Consider the following 21566-nt stretch of genomic DNA (forward strand, 5'->3'; position numbering starts at 1 on the left):
TGTGTGTGTGTGTGTGTGCGTGCGTGTGTTTTAAGGGAAGAGTAGAATGGAATGGTAAGGTTCAAAGCTTGCCAATAACACTTTTCCCATACGCAGGGAGCCAAGACTTCCCCCTTCTCCATAAAAGAGACTAAAATAGTGTAGTTGTTAGCTCAGTTAGCTAGCATGATGGAGCATTACATTACATAGTGTAGTTGTTATAGCTCAGTTAGCTAGCATGATGGAGCATTATATATTTTTAACAAGCTGGCTCTCCGACTATCCTCAGTTAGAGATCTGCAAGCTGGCCTGCATGGGCCAGAGTCAATTAGGGCCAATTAACTCATTTAAATATGTTTATCCTTTTCTCTGATTGGGCACACACTCATCACCTAGGCTGTTATGTCAGCCTGGCGGTGTGTCACCTAGGCTGCTATGTCAGCCTGACGGTGTGTCGCGGGTTCGACTCCCGATCCTGACGACCTTTGCCGCGTGTCAACCCCACCCCATTTCCTGTCACCATACTGTACACTATCCAATAAAGGCAGAAAAGGAGAAAAAAAAATATATATGAAATAAAATAAACAATATTAACGCTTCTGAAGAGAAATAAAGTTTATTACACACAGACTTAGTTGGAGGTGCTGCTCACATTCCTCTGTGTCGCCAAGAGGAATGTGGGCGTGGAATTCTCTCAAAATGTAAATATAGATAAGGGCCTATATGTACTATATGTCACAGTGTGGAGAGAGAGCTCCTAAAAGTTGCACATGCTTTGGGGGGAAAAAAAGCTGCATTTTGGATGGAACTGCACATGCAGTGAAGAATCTAAAAACATATCCTTGCACATGGAAGCAGAAAAAACTAAAAAAACAATACAGGAACGTCATTTACAACAGCATGCCGAATGTGGGTGCTCTGCAACGAGCTCTGCTGGTACAGCAAGACAGATAAAGTCATCATATACCTGCTTGTTGTGTTGAGTGTTGAGTTCGTCGAATAAAACTATGACAAGAAATGTTCGGCGACTACCTTTTACAAGCTCACGATCGGCTATTTTCAGCAAGTGTAAAATCAGTCATTACGACGGCATCGAGGCCTGCCAAAATACATTTTAGTAGACAAAATCAACTGTAGCTTTAGTCGACTAAACTCACGTGACATTTAGTTGACTAAAACTAGACTAAAGGTCATTACACACTGGCGAATTAGCGACGCGATATATTCGTGCGAATAATTCGCATTTAAAAAAAAACAATTGAAGTCCATGCAAGCTTCCACATCAGTGGCGAATGTGCGAATGTGCGAAAATGCGACCGTTTTCGCTTTTATTTGTTCGCTCTGGTGTCGTATTTTGCAGAGATTCGCAGGCGAACTGCAACATGCAATATTTCGCATTTTCAGATCGCTTATTCGCATCGCGTCGCTAATTCGCCAGTGTGTAATGACCTTAACACTGAAACATTCCAGGTGACTAAAACTAAATGAAGTTTCATTCCAAAGAAATAGAAATGTTCTGCCAAAAACAACACTGCTTGGACATCAACAGTCCCAGAGGTTGGTGGAACGTAGTCCAGTTGGTGGAACAAAGTGGCCTGCAGTCAAACTAGTTCTGCAGATACTGTAGGAGACAGCTCTGTATGTCACATGCTAGAATAGGGCGGGGGGACATGACTTCAAATCAATATCACAATTATCTCAAACCTTTCAAACCTCAATTATGGTTCATGAATGATTTATAAAAAAAATAAGAAAAACTTGCTTAAAATGGTAAATGGTGCATTTATATAGCGCCTTTATCCAAGGCACTTTACATAGATTGTGCATTACATTCAGCCATTCACACACATTCATACACTGATGAAAACTATTGCTATTTCTGGCCATGATTATCGATGACACTGGTATATGTTTGAGGCCTACTGTATAATAAAATGTACCAAAATAAAACTACAATAAGTTTACCTCTTAGTAGCATAATTATGTCCAGTATGTGTTTGCCTATATCAAACAGAAAGCAAAGAGACTATCAGAGAGAGGTTGAAGTGATTCTGAAACCTTTCACTTTGTGGGATTGGGCTGGGCTAGGTCTTGAACATCACAGGCAGTGTTGTCTTCGTCGACTAAAACTAAGACGAAAAATGTTCGTTGACTACCTTTTTTCACTGACGAAAACTAAATGAAAACTAAGCCATGATGACTAAATCTAAGGGTCGTTTGCACCAAGAAAGCTTAGTTTAGTGTTAATCAATGATTTGTTGATCAAGGATAAATTTTAATTCGAGTTGCACCACTTAATTTTAAGCATCGCTTAACAGATCTGTGATTAAATCCTTAACCTGTGATTAAAACTTTAAACTGTGATTAATGAATGGATTAAACTTTGTTGTGTGTCCACCATCTTGGTTTTGCGCTGTAAATAAACAGCAGCAGTCGTGAGCATCATTAGCGTTCTATTTCATTCATATTTGAAAATGTTTAAATTGAATTATAGTGCCTTGCAGCTAAAATATATATAATAATAAAAACCGTATGTTTACTGTCTGTTTCTCTGGTCTTTTTTATTTCATTATTATTGGACAGTGGGCTAAAAACCATAGGGTGCATTCCCTTTTATTGATAACGATGTTGATGAGATCCCATGAATGAAATGCCCTGTTTAATTACATACTGTAAATACATTTTGTAAAACATGTTTCTGCCTAATTTTGTAAAACGAAACGTGTTCAATTAGATAAATGATGAAGGCGCAGCAATCCCCTATACTGTAGGTGGCATTGTCACAGTTATACCGCCCTGTTTCAATTTGGCGTGGATCGGCAGGACGTACAAAGTACAATGACATGTGCATTGATTAACAGCTAGAAAGACACACGTGCACTGGATATTAAGTGATGTCACTGAGACATCACAAAATCACTGAGATTTTTTCAATTTGATTATGAGTGGGTGTTGTCCTAATTCTGCCCTGCATACAGTATTTGGTGTTTTCCGCTGGATCCGGAGAATGGATTTGCAGAATTCTGTTGCCTTGTTTCTCGCACGCACGCACGCATGCATGCACACGCACACGCACACACACACACACACACACAGAGTCACCCATCACCCCCCCCCCCCCCCCTTTGTTCAACCAGGACAATGAAACCGATATGAGTAATTCACAAGTAACCTAATCAAGAATGAAACTACAATGATGATCATTGATTAACTCAGGAACTAGATTTGCAAAATGTTGCAGCTAGAGGCGGGACCCCAAAAGGGGAGGGCCAATCAAGCCACATCATATATAGTCAAAGAATCCCTGTCCCATTCCATATACCTTTTCTTACCACGCCAGAGGGAGCACCTGAGCAATAAAGTCTGTGGAGAAACTTCTACTTTTCTAGACTATAGACCTGCTGAACCATCCAAAGACAAAGACCCAGGTCTATACATTTACAACTCTCCAGAATCACCCAAAGACCCAGATCTACATATACAGCCCTCCAGAACCATCCAAAGACCCAGATCTACATATACAGCCCTCCAGAACCATCCAAAGACCCAGGTCTACATCTACAGCCCTTGCCAGAACATACTGTTTTATGGGCAAGCATCTGAGTGGACTGCAGCCATCTACACGGAAGAGATTCCAGGACGGACACACACATTCACTTTCTACAACGCAGGTCAGGCCACCTCCCACTCTTTTCTGTGTCATCGATATTTACTTGTGCAGGCAGAGCGTGCAAGTAATGTCGGCTGAGTATGTATGGTATGTTACCGTATATAGGCCTGTCCTCATTGGTCCCTAATTGGCTGTTAATGGTGACTTAATTAAGATATGACATAACTAAGGTACGTTTGGTGATCGTCTGGGTATGTATGTCGGGGTAAGAATGGTGGTCCCTTATTGGCTGTTTGATGGTGACGTAGCTAAGGTTGGTATAAGGTCAAATAACTGGTCTAAAGGATTTAGAACAGCAGTTGTAATAGACATTAGTGAGTAGCAACACTTGCACGCTCTGCTTGCGCACAAGTAGGCCATGTATGGCCTACTTGTGCGCAAGGCGCAAATTGGCACCATGACAGTTTCTAGTTAATTTTTTTTTTTTGATGTCATAACTCATGAAATATTGCATCCTGATTGAGCTTTATTGTTACACAAATATCAATTAATCAATGCATGTATCAATTAATAGATGAACAGATCATTTGAACAAACATGGCAGACTGACAGACTACAGACAGACAGACAGACAGACATACCTACTAGTAACTACTACTATTGATACTCATAAAATGTAATTTAAGTTGTGTTTTGTCTTCTAGTATTCCTCTGGTGTAACAACAGCCTCAGAGGACATTCCAGATCAGGTGTGTGACCGGCGGAAAAAATGGCTTCAAGTTTGACTATTCAGGATGAGGAGCTGGGCGGCCTCATGTTTCACCTGCCCCGCGATTCCCACGGTTGGTATATGATCGATTGGTATAATGTTCCTGTGTCCAAGGGCTTTGACTCAGGGTATCACAGCTGGGATGTTCATGTTGGACACAACCAACGTTGGTCAGTAGGTGTGTGTGGGGAATACACAGGGAGTGAATCCTGGTTTTTAGAGTTCTATGGGGATGAATACAGAGCTGTGTATATCTCCTCATCCTCATCGGATGCAAGCCCTGATGAGGATGAGGAGATATCAGACTCTGATGAGGGGATATCAGAACCAGAGTGGTTCGAAGATCGGACTGTTCTCTCAGTGAATCAGAAACCCCGGAGGATCAGAGTCCAGCTGGACTTGGACAGAGGACAGCTGTGCTTCTCTGATCCTGATTCTAAGACACACCTACACACCTTCACACACACCTTCACTCTCACACTCTTTACATGCATTTATAATGGTGATAATGCTGATGATGGCATGTCTCTGAAGATGTTACAAGGGCCTATGGAACAGAGAGTCCAGAAATCACTGGATATTTTAAAGGAGAAACTGAAGGTCTTTAATGAAGTGAAAACAGATTACGAAAAAACAGAAAATCACATCAAGGTTCAGGCCAGGAAAACAAAGGCACTGATTAAGAAACAGTTCGAGAATCTTCGTCGGTTCCTACAGGAGGAAGAGGAGGCCAGGATCGCCGCTCTGTGGGAGGAAGAGGCTCAGAAGAGTCAGGAGATGAAAGAGAGCATTGTGGATCTGAGCAGAGAAATGGAAACCCTCTCCAACGCAATCCAAGATGCTGAGGACCAGCTGAGAGTCAACGACCACGTCTTATTCCTGCAGAACTACAAGACCACCATGGAGGGAGTCCAGCTCACCCTGCAGGACCCACTGCCACTCCCAGGAGCACTGATAGACGAGACCAAACACCTGAAAAATCTGACCTTCAGAGTCTGGGACAAGATGAAGGACATTGTGTCCTACACTCCTGTCATCCTGGACCCCAACACTGCTAGTCCATGGCGCATGCTGTCTGATGATCTGACCAGCGTGACAGCGAGACAGGGAGAGGAACAGCTGCATCGTTTCAACCCAGAGAGGTTTGACTGGTTCGGTGCCCTGGGTTCTGAGGGCTTTACCTCAGGGTATCACAGCTGGGATGTTGAGGTTGGAGACAATGACTACTGGAAAGTAGGTGTGTGTGAGGAGTCTTTCGGGAGGAAGGAAGACACAGGGAGAGGATACTACTTAGAGTTAGAGTTAGAGATAGATAGAGATAGAGAGTTCTATGTGCATGAATACACAGCAGTCTCCTCATCAGGTCCTGACCATGAGTGGAATGTTCTCTCAGTGAATCAGAAACCCTGGAGGATCAGAGTCCAGCTGGACTGGGACAGAGGACAGCTGTCCTTCTCTGATCCTGACTCTAACACACACCTACACACCTCCACACACACCTTCACTGAGGCACTGTTTCCATACATTTGTAATTATGATGTTAGGTCTCTGAAGATGTTACCAGGGAAGATCTGTGTCACTCTGGAAAACCACAGTTAGAATGTATGGTTCAACGTATATTGAATATATTCATCTGGTATTGTTTAGGAGTATCAATGGTAATCAGAAGGAATTGGTTTATGACAGATTATTAATTAATTGTTATTTTTTAGTTAATTGTTAGTTTTAAATTGATTTGGTATTACAGACAGACAGACAGACAGACAGACAGGGTCATTTGCACCAAGAAAGTTTTATTAAATAAAGCTTAGTTTAGTGTTAATCAATGATTTGTTGATTAAGGATTAATTTTAATTCGAGTTGTGTTGCACCACTTAATTTTAAGCATCGCTTAACAGATCTGTGATTAAATCCTTAACGTGTGATTAAAATCCATTAAACTGTGATTAAAACTTTAAACTGTGATTAATGAATGGATTAAACTTTGTTGTGTGTCCGCCATCGTGGTTTTGCGCTGTAAATAAACAGCAGCAGTCGTGAGCATCATTAGCGTTCTATTTCATTCATATTTGAGAATGTTTAAATTGAATTATAGTGCCTTGCAGCTAAAATATATATAATAATAAAAAACGTCTCGCTCGCTAAAAAAACAACAGACGTATAAGCTCAGAGCGTCACTCCGTGGTGCCTGGTAGGTTTATACTGTAGATCTGTTCCGTCGATCACACCACACCACCACTTCCTCCTGGATACTAGTTTCCCAAACAACAACAAACATGGCGCATGAAGCCATCTGATATATGCTGCCATGTTGTTTTCATTTAAACCTCCTCTCCTGCTGGTTTAGAATTAATCCCTTATTGATACTTAAATCAAAGTTTAAAGTAGTGGTGCAACAGGATTGACATTAATCCAGGTTTACTGTGAAAATTAAAACCAAGATTAAAAAAACAACCAAGATTAAAAAAACAAAACCAAAGTTTAAAACTAAACCGGATTAGTGAAAACTAGGTTTAAAGTTTGGTGCAACTGGATTAATAGATAAACCTTGAATTAAACCAGATTAAGGCTTAATCTTTCTTGGTGCAAGTGGCCCTCAGACTACTGTAAATATATTGACAATTTCGTCAAGAAATAAAAACTAGACTAAAATGTTAGGGAGGGACTAGTGGACAAGAGATCCAGTATAAGTAAAAGTCATTTTACACTTGGTTGCATGCTGAAAATAGCCGATCTACAAGCTCGTAGGGCTCGTGGGCTTGTAGATCTGCTATTTTCAGAAAGTGAAAAAAAACTGTTATTACGACAGCATCAAGACTAAATCAACTGTAGATTTAGTCGACTAAAATCTCATGACATTTAGTTGACTAAAACTAGACTAACACTAAAACATTTCAGGTGACTAAATTAAGTTTTATTCCAAAGACTGTGAAACAACACTGATTACAGAATATGGCTGGAGCTTTGGTCCAGGGTTCCACCCCAGTACAGGGCTATTCAACTGGCGGTCGCTGTGCAGCCCTCCACACACAATCATTCTGCAGTTGTGGCCCCCGACCTAATCTAGTTCAATACCCCTGCAGTACACTATACAGCACATGCCAAGCCAATGTTTTTTTGTTTATTTAGACATGTGTTTATTAGCCCACTCAGCTTGCCAAACACTTTTCCTTTGTCGAAAACAATGGAGCAACAGTCCGAAACACCGTGTGTTAGTTTGCTTTTGTTCAGAAAAACAGCTAAAACAAGAATTGATGCAAATCAATAAATTACCAGCTGCTGCTTTATATCTCCAGAATTGTGCTATTAAATGAGCCTATAACAGTCCATTTGGACAGTCTCAGAGTTTGTTCTAGGGTCCTTTGGTTCCATTTTGTACTAGGCTACACTTACATAGTCACATGGACAGATCCTGTTGTTCACACACACACACACACACACACACACACACACACACACACACACACACACACACACACACACACACACACACACACACACACAGATATATATATGTCATATAATAGCACAATTCTGGAGATATTATGCAGCAGCTGGTAATTAATTGATTTGCATCAATTCTTGTTTTTTTATTATATCAAAGTCCATGACTTTCGTCATATTATTACCAGCAGCTTTTATTTGGTGGTGGTCCACATAATTCAAAAAATAACAAATGTACAATCTCCCAAAGTGTGAAGATATGAATATAATGCAGTGTGAGCTTGTAGATAGGCTATTTGAACTATTTTATGTATTTTTGATTATTATATATTTAGTAAAGGAATGGTTTTGGTCATACAAGGTTTTCACCTGACAGCAATATATCTGACTATCAGTAGATATTGAGAAACGATGATGTCACCGTTTATTAGCGCATATCATTGTTACTATAATTGGGTGAGAAATGCAGCTTGTGCTGCATGGAAACTACACAGATATCTATCCATCATCGTTCATGTTTATATATCACTAATCACTGTTAACAACTTTAAACTTATCATATGTTGCATCAACTGCAGCGAGCAAAGGCTCTGCTCTGCTGCATCCAATAATAAATATATCAGCCTACTAGTCTGGTGCAGACTGGTGATTTCATTTGTATTGGTGCAGAGTGCAAAGCACAACTGATTGTTTTAATTCAAAGTGATATATAGCCTATTCTGTGAAATGTGTATCGTCATTCCGTGTATCTACAAGCTCCAAGTGTTGCGTCCACATGCAGCGCGTTGTGAGCTTGCAGATTGTCGGTGCCCCACATGAATCCAAGCAGAGGTCCTCACAAATATAGGTAAAACACTTCCAGTCCTCAGCAATGGCCAGTTGCGCAAAAAGTTGATATTTTACTTGTGCGATATTCAGATAATGTTCAACCGATTGTTATAATTGGAAGTGGTATATATTCCGTGCAGTTTATATTTTCATTGGGTGTACAAGTCATGTTTTTAATATGCCTTTATCAAATGATATAGAGATGGTAAGCCATGCAACCTGTTGATTGCATGTCACTGTGCCTACATGCTGACAATGTGCGTGCGTGAACTTGTATTAGCCTACATTATAACGTGACATTTATTATACAATAAACATCACCAACATCACCAGTTGGCAACCAGTGTTGCCAACTGGTGACAGAGCAGGCTCAGCAGAAAATTATCTCCTGTCGACTACCAGTGTGTACCTACCGTTCGTGAGTTTCACAAGCTAATATTGACCAGCATGCTTTCCAAGCAGCTGGTAAAAATAAAAAACCCATATTCAATCCCGATCCTATACAAGGAGCAATGGTTGCAATGCCATACCAGAAAGGAGGAAATTCATTGTCCACGGACAACAACGAGAACTTCCTCAATATAGAGGAAAATCAAAAGAGTTGGCGTTCACACAGCAGCAACCTACGCAGAAGAAGAAGAACACCCCATTGTTCTGACCGGGCCGGTGCCCTGGTCACAGGGAGCTGTGAAGTCGCTGCCAATACTTTAATCACCAGAGTGAAACACAAGAAAGAGAAAGTTGTTGTCTGAGACTCATCTTCTGGAAGAATACATTATTATAGAAAAGTTAAATACTTTTGTATTGAAATAGGCAGTGGTGTGTACAGGTAGGTGTATGCATGTACAGTACACCCTGATTTGATACAATCTCATACTCAACAAATTCAACGACAAATTCTGTCTTCTGTTGATCTGTGCCGCTCCTGAAGGGCGAGGACAGGGATGTGCACACATAGACATCAAAGGGGGCTTCAGCCCCTGCCCTTTTACCCCGTCTGTAAAACAACTACCCTTTCCAGACCATGAATGCAGCATTTATTACATAGTGAAATAAATGCAAATGCCACTCCTGAAGTCTCCTGAACTTGAACAAAGTATTTTGCGTTGAACAAATTAGTTTAGAAATCCATGTCGTTACACACCGCATCTCCACTAGCTAAAGAGTGCTGGGCTGCACCCGAAAATAGCAGCTCTCAGCGCGACGCGTTGAGAGCTTGTAGATCTGCTATTTTTGTCCAAAAAAGTGCCCTCTTAACGGGATTTCAGCCCCCGCCTCTCTAACCCTCCCTGTGTGAGTAAGTCCACTGCTCCTTCAGATAACAAGCACCAAACACTGTAAAACACAATAAAATAAAAAGATTCACAGTGATGCCGGAGGGGAAATGACCTCTCCGCGCAGTGAGTGACCCGGCAGCGGCTTTCTCAGAGCGAGGTTAAACGTCTTGCTTCGGGGGCACTTACAGTAACGTACGTGGCTTGGAGGAGATGAGGATTGAACCGGCGGGGGACCCTTTTGATCCCCAGATGCCCGCTCTACACCCCTTGTCCTGTCCTACGGCCCTGCGTCCAAGTGCCAACCGGACAGACAAGTTGAAATCAGCCAAACTGAAGAAGAAGCAGCAACAGTATCTCAACTAGAGATGTCCCGATACTGTATCGGTAACGGAAAAGTACCGGTATCGGCCCTTTTTGGTCATATCGGGTCATGTCGGTATCGGCAAATATGCCAGTCTAACCAGCGATCCGACACAGGGGTAAAGGGGTTGATACTATGGCAGTCTAACCAGCGATCCGACACAGGGGTAAAGGGGTTGATACTATGGCAGTCTAACCAGCGATCCGACACAGGGGTAAAGGGGTTGATACTATGGCAGTCTAACCAGCGATCCGACACAGGGCTGCAAGTGCACATACAGTACGTATGAGTGAGGAGTCTGCTATTAACAACACGAGATAAACTGAGTAATTTTCTTTTATTATTAAAATTAATATTATTCTCTGGTATCGGTATTTGGTATCGGTAAAGGCTGACACAGAAATTGCGGGATCGGGAAACGAAAAAAGTATGGATGATGCTTGTGCCAGGACCTGTGAATCTGTGTCTCTATAGGCCAACCCCTGTAATGGAAATATTAGAATGCCAAATAGATTGACAAATATATATGCATTATTGTGTATTTCTCTGCCGTCCATTCAGTCAAATTGAAGCATTCTCATCAAAATCAGCTGACTCCTCCACACTGTCAGCGAATGTATACCTATTTGTGTGTCGCCGTTATCTTTAGCACAGGCCCTTATATGACCATTTAGTATACAGTAGCATCTCTGTTAAAACAAGATGAGAATGGGGTTGGGGAGGCTGGCCTGTTCCTCACTCTCTGTATGTTGTTACTCTGCTGAATTGTCAGAGATGACCTGAAATTTTCAATAAAGAACGTCTTTCTTATACCTGTGGTGTGTGGGCTCCATCCAGTATCTACTCTGCTGAATCTTCTCAATAAATTCTCAATACTTCACCCTGAAGAACTTTGTCAATCCTTCATCTTTGGAAGATTATTTAATCTACAACACCCCAGATCTCAAAGCACTACTACAGTTGATTTGGCACTAGCGAGAATGATTCTATTACACAGATCTCGAAGATACTCGAAAAATGAAACACATTTGGTGAAAATGGCATGCCGGCAACAATGTTTTAAATATACTGTCTAGCTTCTGTTCCATTACAGCGTTGATGTTTGGTGTGTGTATGTGTGTGTCTGTGTGTTGTTGATGTGTGAGTGCATGTCTGCCAAATGAAAAAATTGTAAATTGTAAATTGTGTGTGTGTCCTAGTTTCTTGAGGCACTACACCACACATTCTACAGTATGTGATTACCTTGCTTATTGCAAGTCTCTCTCTAGATAAGAGCGTATTGTAAACGCCAAATTGTGTGGTTATGGCCACAAACCACTGTGACGCAGGCAGAACCAGCCGAATTTCGGCTTCTGGTGCACAACAGACAGAGAGAAATAGCAGCAGGGGGTCTGCAGTACTTTCAAAGCTCTCAGTTCCCAAGACAAGAGTGGTGTGTGTGTGTGTGTGTGTGTGTGTGTGTGTGTGTGTGTGTGTGTGTGCGCGGGCGTGCGTGTGTGTGAGGTGTACTCACAGAACACAGAATGTCTGACAGTTCTTCACTCATTTCATGCCTGCATGCTGTGAAGTGTCACAGTCTTTCAAACCCCAACGCCTGAATGAAATAACTCATCAAACATTACAAAGCCTTGGAACATTTTCATCCTTTGTCAGCTAGTCCACTGTGTGTGCATGCATGCGTGCGCACGTGTGCGCGTGTCTGTGTGCGCGTGTGCGTGTGTCTGTGCGTGCGTGCATGTGTGTGTATCTGTGTGCGTGTGTATCTGTGTCTATCTGTGTGCATGCGTGCATGTGTATCTGTGCGTGTGTGTGTGCGTTTAAAGACAGCCAAGCGTGCTCACGGTAAGTTATAGGCATGCATTATATGCATGTTTGCGGCAGCAACAACAGTCTGTTCTCTTTCTAAAGCAAAACTACACACTGGACAATTTAAAAACACAGTACATAAAACTACTAACAGATCATCAGTATAGTAGGAAAGACAGGAATAAACTGATTTTAACTGACTGCTCCGATGTCAGAGGATGGACTGACATCCTCCTGATGGAGTCGATGAGGCAGAGAATCAAAGTGGGGCCCGCAACTTCATGATCTCTATTTGGAATGTGTCTGCCCAAAGGTCTTGGGATTCTTTTTAATAATAGTGAAAATGTATAAAACATTAACATGGTGAATCACATCTTGATGACATCATCAAGATGTGATTCACCATGTTAATGATTTTTTTCAGACCTCCAGTTCTAGGAAACACAGCTCTAAGGTATATTAATGACATAGTAAAATGTTGAAAATGCCCCTTTAAGTATAGATAAAACGCCACCACAGGCCCGTTGCGCAAAAAGTTGAGATTTAACTTGTGCCATACTCAGCCAATCCACAACCGATTGTTATAATTCCAAATGGTCTATATTCCGCGAAGTGTATATTTTCTTAAGTCATGTTTTTTATATGCCTTTATCAAAGAGGTCCACATGAGAAAGGAGAGAGATGGTAGGGTATACTAAGCCCTGTTAGCTTGTTAGGCCTGCGGTTAATTTCACAGATGTGTACAACCTTTATTCAAATAGTTGAAAATGTATTCATTAAAAAACTGAGCACATTTTGATCTATAAGGCCGAACCTCATTTGAAAGAATATAAGAGTATATGACAGCCTTTTAAAATCTATATATTATTAGAATTTCACACAGCTGTGCTACCAAACTAATTACATCATGTCAGTCTGTTTGCACAAATCTGGGTCAAATCAATTAGAGCTCCCCTATTCTCAATATTAAATCAAAAAGACAAAAGACTTTGCATGCTATGTATGTTTATCATACCTTTTCATTTTGCACAAAAAAATTATTTTGCAAAAATAAATAACGGCCTACTGCAAATAGCAGCCTAGTTCCTTATAAACGCCCGGGGTCCAAAATCGATTTAGCATATTAACAGCCCGGGCTACTATTTGGAAAAATACGGTATATATACAAACATCGGCATCGGCTATCGGCTATAATTATTATTTTTTTAACATCGGTATCGGCCAAGAATTTCCACATTGGTGCACCCCTAAATAATAATAAAAATAATATAATATCATCATCGGTAAGACGTCTGAGGGGAATATATATGGACCAACAATCTAACGTCACAATATCCAAAATACCTCCATATCGATATTGTTTATATGCTCACAAACACGCGCACGCTCACACATAGGTCTGAAACACAGACTCTATCCTCCACTACAGAGATAAAACAATCCAAACATTATTGAGAATGAGAAGAAGTCGTTTAAAATGCCTGGCTTCACCTCCCCCCCGCCCCCTCTGCTGCCCTCAAACAGAGACATCATTCAAAGAGAGCTTATTAGTTTATTAGCTTCTCAAACACTCAGATGTTCTCGCTTGCTTACTCTCACACTGTCAGTGTGCGTGCCTGCGTGCGTGCGCATGAAAGACGCCGCTGAACTCTGATTTCATGGAGAGCTTTTTTTGGTGAAGGCAGGGTAAATAGAGATATATAGATGCAACTGTTGCTGGGCAGATCACAGCTTTCACTTTCCCTCGAATTTTGCTCTCCCACCAATCACAGCACAGGCAGCGCAGCAAACTCGGTGACCTCACTTAGCCACAGCCTGAAGGCTGCGTCTTAATAATTGAATGATGCTTTTTTTTTCTCCCCTCCATCTTGCTGACTGCCAACACCCACCCCTACCCACCCCATGCACTGCTTTTAAATTCATATGAGGAAGATAACCAGCTTATAGCCTACTGTGAGTCATCTCATCTGCTACACTGTAAGCGCCGGCCCCAGACCCATTGTTTCTATTCCTACTAATGTAGGGGGACGGGGAGGGAAACGCCAGAATCACAACAGATATTGACTAAGTAGAACAAATGTCTGTTCTGCAGCTTCATGACTCTTGTTGCTTCTGGTATGGTTGGCCTCTATGACATATGACATAAGGATAGAATGAAACATTGGGCAGCTCTTTGGTATATGGAATCATAAGCGCCTATACAGTAATTCACAGTTGTAATAATACCCTGTTGTAATAATAAAACTTGTCATAGCACCCTGTGTCCCTTTTGTGCCATACTGTATATGGAGATCTCTGTAGTATGCAATACCCGTTGTCATAGCACCCATTTTTACTGTCTGTCTGTGTCCCACATGGAGATCTCTAGTCTGTATCTGTCTGTATCTGCCTGTGTGTGAAAAAAGTGGACTGGTTAAGTAATCAATTGGCATGTGTGGGGTTGCTATGGCAATCAATTGGCTGAGGCAGAGGCTGGTTACTGGCTGCACAGGTGAGAGGAGTAGGCCTCATTAGGCCCACTGGCAGAACCTGACCAGAGCCACGTGGCGTGTCAAACTAGGGGGTTTTCATGGTGCTGAATCCATTCCAAGCATTGGGCTAAAAACAGACATAGCCACTTGCCCAAATGTGCTGACATTATGATGGCCATGGCATTTGTTTTATTTATTTTTTGAGTGGTGCAACCACTCCCTACGTATGTGTGTGTGCTATGTGCTAAGTGCTATGTGTGTGAGTGCCTGCATGGGTGCGTCTGAACATGGAAACAGCATGGTTGTTTTTCACCACCTGTGCGCAACCTAACACACACACACACACACACACACACACACACACACACACACACACACACACACACACACACACACACACACACACACACACACACACACACACACACACACACACACACACACACACACACACACACACACACACACACAAACACACAAACACACAAACACATATTAACTGTATTGATTTCGGGTGTGCCAGTACAGTACAGTACAGTACAGTACAGTACAGTACAGTACAGTACAGTACAGTACAGTACAGTACAGTACAGTAGAGGGACCCCCACACGGTAACTGTCATTTCTCAACCGTTTCGGACGCGGGGCGGCTCGCCAGAATCGGGCACCCTGGGTGTGTTCCTGTGGGTCTGGAACTTCCGCACCCAGTTTTCACCCAGTGTCAATTATCTAATGTAATTCTGGGCGCTACACTTCCTCTGCCAACCTGGGGGGACAGCGGACTGACTTCCCCCTCTATCAGGTGCCCCAGCTGGAGACACGGGGAGAACATGCAAACTCCACACAGAAAGGCCCTTTCGCCAACCCCGCCTCGGGTATGGGCACTGATGACGCGGAGGAGGGAACACGCCCCCAGCGCCCACAGTGTCCCCAGCGGGAATCAAACCCAGGACCTTCTAGCTGTGAGGCGACAGCACTACCGACTGTGCCACCGTGCAGCCCCGGCAAGTGGACTACTGTGGCATTGCGACTTTTACAAAATCCTAGTGGCTCTTCTGCGTTAATTAGTGCATTAAGCAATTGCCTGACTGAGTGACGCCCCGGCGTAGGAGTAGTTAGCTTGAACTGTCACATTTAATTTGATGTAATGAGCTTGGTCATCGCCGGATCTTTGCAGTCGTAACCGTTGCTGCTGCATCGCCACCTCTTTGGTTTATCCCCTTATGGACTGAGGGCCCATTCTAAAAAGCCCTCTAAATCCTGACCTAAGCTTCCTGGAAAAACTTCAAATATGTACTGTATATAGCAGCATCAAAGTTGTGTCATTTTTGAATACTGTACAGAACCCCAAGAGGGGCTCCCGTCCAGAAGGGTTAGAACACTGGTTCCCAAACGTTGTCATGTCAGGGACCCCCAAATTGACAATAATTGGCCCCACTGACCCCCATTTGTGAAGATATGCCAGGGACCCCCAAGAGAAGATTTTTACGGCTCTAGCAGTGAATCTCAACCCGTTTAATTTCAAGGACCCCCCAGTTTGACATGCATTAGTCTACGGACCCCCATTTAATGGCATTTCTATCTCTGCATGGGACCCACAATTGATATTGTAAAATCAATGGTAATTTAACTCTGAGAGTGTACACTCTCAGAGTTACAGACCCATAATCGTCCATTTGGTTCCAAACTATCATTCAGCTGGGGGACCCGCTGGAACTCCCTCTGGTACCCCTGGGGGTCCCCTGGACCCCACTTTGGGAACCACTGGGTTAGAACCACCAAAAGGGGGTTCCCGCCCAGAATGGGTTATTTGGTGTGGAAATAAACCTGTCACTCACGCCTCTCCCTTGGCACACGTCCATGTGAAGCCGAGTGCATTTGATTTTAATTCCACTGAAGTGGGAGCTCCTCTTGTCACACTGCAGTACCATCATCACTATTCCAAAGGGCTCTCCCCTCGTTTTAGACCCCAGAGCAAATACTCTCCGGAGGTTGTTTTATGGTCTAGGCAATTATTTTTACACCATTTAGTCCATTATTCCAATTATTTCCTCCCACTGCTGTTGTAACCGGGGCAAATAAAGACTTTTGGTAAAGAAATCTACCGCCACCGCAAATCCTGTGGCACGCGCGCACACACACACGCACACACAGCTACTGAGAGAGAGATTTCCGACACTCCCACTATATTGTACTTCCACTGTAAACATTGTATTCATATAATATTCAACATTCAAGCTTATATTGCCAAAATCAACTTAAAGTTGGAATTCCGTTTGCCACTGGAAGACCAAATAGTTCCAAACACAACTAGTACAGTATCAAACACTGAATCCTCATACAGTAATCAGACTTGATGAAGCACGTGAGATACGATATACATGAACAAGGTGATCGCATCGGGGCAAAGATCAAAGAGTGTTCTCACCTCATCCAACACAGCTGCGCCAGATTCTCCCCCCCTGGTTGGTCAACAGGTGGTACAGCCCATGGAGAGGGTTCCAGAACGTTCCCAGAATGCCGTGCTTCGTCTCAGGCACACACGGGTGCTACCTAATGGAAGGAGACAAAACATGAGCTTGGAGATATAGTGGAGCCACAGTGGAAAGACTTCTCTAATATTGTGCAGCACCGGTGATAATGGATTGCATTTTTATAGCACTTTTCTAGATGCTTACTCAAAGCGCTTTACAACGGTCCATTCATTCATACATTGGGAGGTGAAACGTTCAGTGTCTTGCTCAATGACACTTCTACAGACAGGAGGAGGAGGAGTCGGGATTCGAACCGCCGACCCACGGGTCATTGGAGTGTTCTTTTCATAGTGGTATTGTGTCTATAGAGCATTGGTTAACGGCAGTTTAACAGGGCCTGGGTGACTCATGTGAAACGTGCGCGCACACGCACACGCACACACACACACACACACACACACACACACACACACACACACACACACACACACACACACACACACACACACACACACACACACACACACACACACACACACACAGTGAAGCAGCAGTGTGGTGGATGCTGGCAGCATGCTCACACACTGTGGGACTAATTACAAGTGTTGTGGTGGTGAGATAATTGGTATGTTTCTGGGATTTGAGATTGCGTGTGTGTGTGTGTGTGTGTGTGTGCGTGTTTGCCAGGGTAAGACTACGTATCCTGAAATACACCCCTGACCTACTTCTAACCTGAGAGGGTAGAGCACAGAGGAGTGTGTGCAGGATGAGCAGGTGTCTGGAAGAGAAAGACGGCCACCCCTTACCCCTAAAATTATTAGCCTTTTTGGGGTTTTTTAACCCATTCTGGACGGGGGAACCCCCTTTTGGTGTTTTAAAGCATTATGTTCTACTTTAGCTATTGAAAAATAGCAGATCTACAAGCTCATAGCTTGTAGCTAGGTCTGCTATTTCAGAAAAATCGTGAAAATGTAGGCGCAAATCTTTGAATATATATTCTTTCAGAGCGAACGTTTTTAACTCAAATGTTTGCTTCTGGGCGGGAGGGGGGGTCCCTGGAACTACATATTTTAAGATGGCGGCCAATTACATAATATTTTTGGGGGTCCTTCTTGACATGAAAATGTTTGAGACATGTTTATTTTTCTCCGAAAACTGTCAGGATTTAGAATACATTTGTAGAATCTATTCTCGGGTCTAAATGGGTTAAGACAGAAAGAGTGAGACAGTGAGTGACAAGATGTCTGGCATGGTAGACATGGGACATCAATATGTGTCCACTCTACAGAGGGCTGAAACATAAGGCTTACGTTACACTAGAGGGAGAGCGCACGCACACCCCTGTGTGTGTGTGTGTGTGTGTGTGTGTGTGTGTGTGTGTGTGTGTGTGTGTGTGTGTGTGTGTGTGTGTGTGTGAGTGAGTGTGTGTGAATGAGTGAGTTAATAGTCAGTGAGATAGAGAGAAGAGATAGACGGAGAGAAAGGAAGTGTTTTTCACACTGTGGCTGTGGATAATCAGACACCAGCTGACAAAGGAATCAATCACACTGTATTAGAGAAAGAGAAAGAGAGAGATAGAGAGAGAGAGAGGGAGAGAGAGACAGAGACAGAGAGAGAGAGAGACAGAGAGAGAGAGAGAGAGAGAGAGAGAGAGAGAGAGAGAGAGAGAGAGAGACAGACAGAGACAGACAGAGAGACAGAGACAGAGGGACAGAGAGAGAGACAGAGAGAGAGATATGGTGGCAGAAGACAGGCAGAAAAACAGGAGGACAAATTTGGCACAGCAGGGTGCAGAGAGATGAAAAATTAAGCGAGAGAGCGAGAGAGGGGGGGGTGATGATGAATCAAGGTCTCATTCCAAAAGTCTCCATATAAATGGTAAATGGTAAATGGTGCATTTATATAGCGCCTTTATCCAAGGCGCTTTACAGAGATTGTGCATTACATTCACCCATTCACACACACATTCATACACCGATGGCAGCGGAAACCATGCGAGGCACCAACTAGCACATCGGGAGCAATTAGGGGTTCAGTGTCTTGCTCAAGGACACTTCGACAGTAACTCTGGGGGAACATTTATTTGCATTTTACTTGACAACCTGTTAATGTTAGCCGACGAGGTTGTCCGTTTCTCTACATAATGTTGAGGCCTATACGCTGTTGCATGCAAGCAAGACTTCAGTATAGCCTGTATGTGGGAATGGGCTAATGCCATATTGTAGCCTAAAATATGCACAAACTATTTATGTACTTTATGCAAAATAACTCACTTTGCAAGGTGTTCCAGCTGTGACCAATACACTGCGTGTGTGCGTGTAAAAGTCTGGGCCTGGGAGGCACCCATTTACTGCCCAAGCACCAATATTGATAAGATTACTGATTACTTCATTAAAGTTGATTGGCATCCCCTGTACTGAGACTGCATGCACTACCAATAACTGTCAGTCACACATGCACGCATGCATGCACGCACGCACATCTCCACCCACACAGGTTCCGTAGCAAAGTGGTTCAAGTGGTTCAATGTTGTGATGTGATGGGCTTGTAATTGTATATATCTGCAATGTTTAGCATTATATCTGCAATGTTTAGCATGGGACACCAGCACACAACAAAGCATGAATTAAGCATTAGTTCAAGGTATGAGACTCATACTGTACCAGGACATTTATTTAGACCCAAAACAGTTCAAAACACAAAACTACAAAGTGCATGTGCGTGGTTGCGGCTCACAGGACATCCTTCCTAAATTAAACATCAAAGTAATTTGTTATTTAATGGTGATGGAATCACAGGGCATTCTCTTTCTGTCTGTCTGCTTCCACTTGAGAGACAGAGAGAAGAGGGTTAAGTAATTCTGCACACACACACACACACACACACACACACACACACACACACACACACACACGAACGATAATAAGCAGCAAAGCAGCTGATTTCTACGGGCATTTCCCCCAGAATGCTTAGGGTGCTGACGTAGCGTCGGACAGCTGGCTGTTTGGTTGAATCAAGTCAGAAGAATGCAGCATGTGTCTATGTGCTGGCGTGCGTGTGCGACTGTGCGTGCGTGCGTGTGCGCGCGGGTGCGTGCGTGCCTGTCCATTTGGAGTCGTGGATGCATGCCAGTGGTGGAGGGTGTACTCAGATTTTTACTTAAGTATCAATACGCAATGTAGAAACAATTTACAAGTAAAAGTCCGGTATTCAACATTCAGTAAAAAGTACAGGTGTAGGCATCAGTATATCGTCTCCGAGAAGTAGTGCAATAGAAGTGAAAGAACACATATTAGTTGAAACAGCCTTCTAGCCGTGGTTCAAACGAGCACCACTCCACACCTAATCAAAACAAAGAATTCAGCTGCTCTGTTTTCCCAGAGCGCAGCAAACTCGGTGGCTAGGCTAACTACAGTAGTTTCTTGGGACATTTGTGGTCGTAGTGACTACATCCGTCATTAAAAAAATATGTTTTTTCAGCGATGTAACTGTTGTATAATTGCAATATTACACTCAAGGGTGTGGTTTAACGTGATTATTGCCACGGCAATGATGCGGTCAGGAACGAGATGTAGTCGAGTTCCACAAGCATCACTGAACCACACCCTCTCGTGTAATATTGCTTAAATGAACACCTGCCCCCTGTACTGTACTGTACTGTACTGTACTGTACTGTACTGTACAGTACAGCTCACAGTACAGAAACAGCACTGGTCAGAGTCACAAATGATCTCCTGATGGCAGCTGACAATGGTTCCCCCTCCCTCCTCATCCTCCTGGACTTGTCCGCAGCCTTCGATACAGTCGACCACACCATCCTCCTCAACCGTCTCCATTCCACCATAGGACTCACCGACACTGCACTCAACTGGTTCACCTCATACCTCACTGACAGAACTGAGCGTGTCTCCCTAGGCGGTGTCTACTCACGGTCACATTCTGTCACCTGTGGCGTGCCCCAAGGTTCCGTCCTTGGCCCCACCCTTTTCACCCTCTACATGCTCCCCCTTGGTCGTGTCATCAGCCAGCATGGCATATCCTACCATTGCTACGCTGATGACACCCAACTCTATCTCAGGACTATCCCACTCCCCTCTGCCCCCCTGTCGTCACCATCATCACCATCATCCACATTAACAACCTGCCTCGAGGAGATAAAGGCGTGGATGACCAACAATTTTCTACAACTCAACAGCTCCAAGACTGAGGCCATCCTCATCGGCACCCCACACCAGGTAAAATCCTCCCCAATAACCAGCATCACCTTCTCCAGCCAAGACTTCCCACTCTCACCTGTAGTCACCAACCTGGGTGTAAAAATGGACCCCCACCTGACCTTCGACCCCCATATCAAACACCTCTGCAAAACCTCCTTCTTCCACCTCCGAAACATAGCCAGACTCCGCCCCACACTCACCCTCCCTGATGCAGAAAAACTCGTCCACGCCTTTGTCTCCTCAAGGCTCGACTACTGTAACGCACTTCTCACCGGGATCCCTAGCAAGAGCATCCAGAGGCTCCAGTACATCCAGAACAGTGCTGCTAGGA

General features: G+C 43.4%; 1 protein-coding gene across 1 annotated transcript in view; it reads right to left on the reverse strand.

Moving 5' to 3' along the window:
* atxn1a (ataxin 1a) overlaps positions 1 to 21566 on the reverse strand; it is a 161894-nt gene that overhangs the window by 48839 nt on the left and 91489 nt on the right. The window contains exon 3 of the mRNA XM_083779817.1: positions 16973 to 17097. The gene's annotated coding sequence lies outside the window, so the exon portion shown is untranslated. The remainder of the gene's footprint in view (positions 1 to 16972; positions 17098 to 21566) is intronic.

This window comes from Protomyctophum parallelum, assembly GCF_964188405.1.
Source record: "Protomyctophum parallelum genome assembly, chromosome: 1".
In the NCBI taxonomy this organism is placed as follows: Eukaryota; Metazoa; Chordata; class Actinopteri; order Myctophiformes; family Myctophidae; genus Protomyctophum; species Protomyctophum parallelum.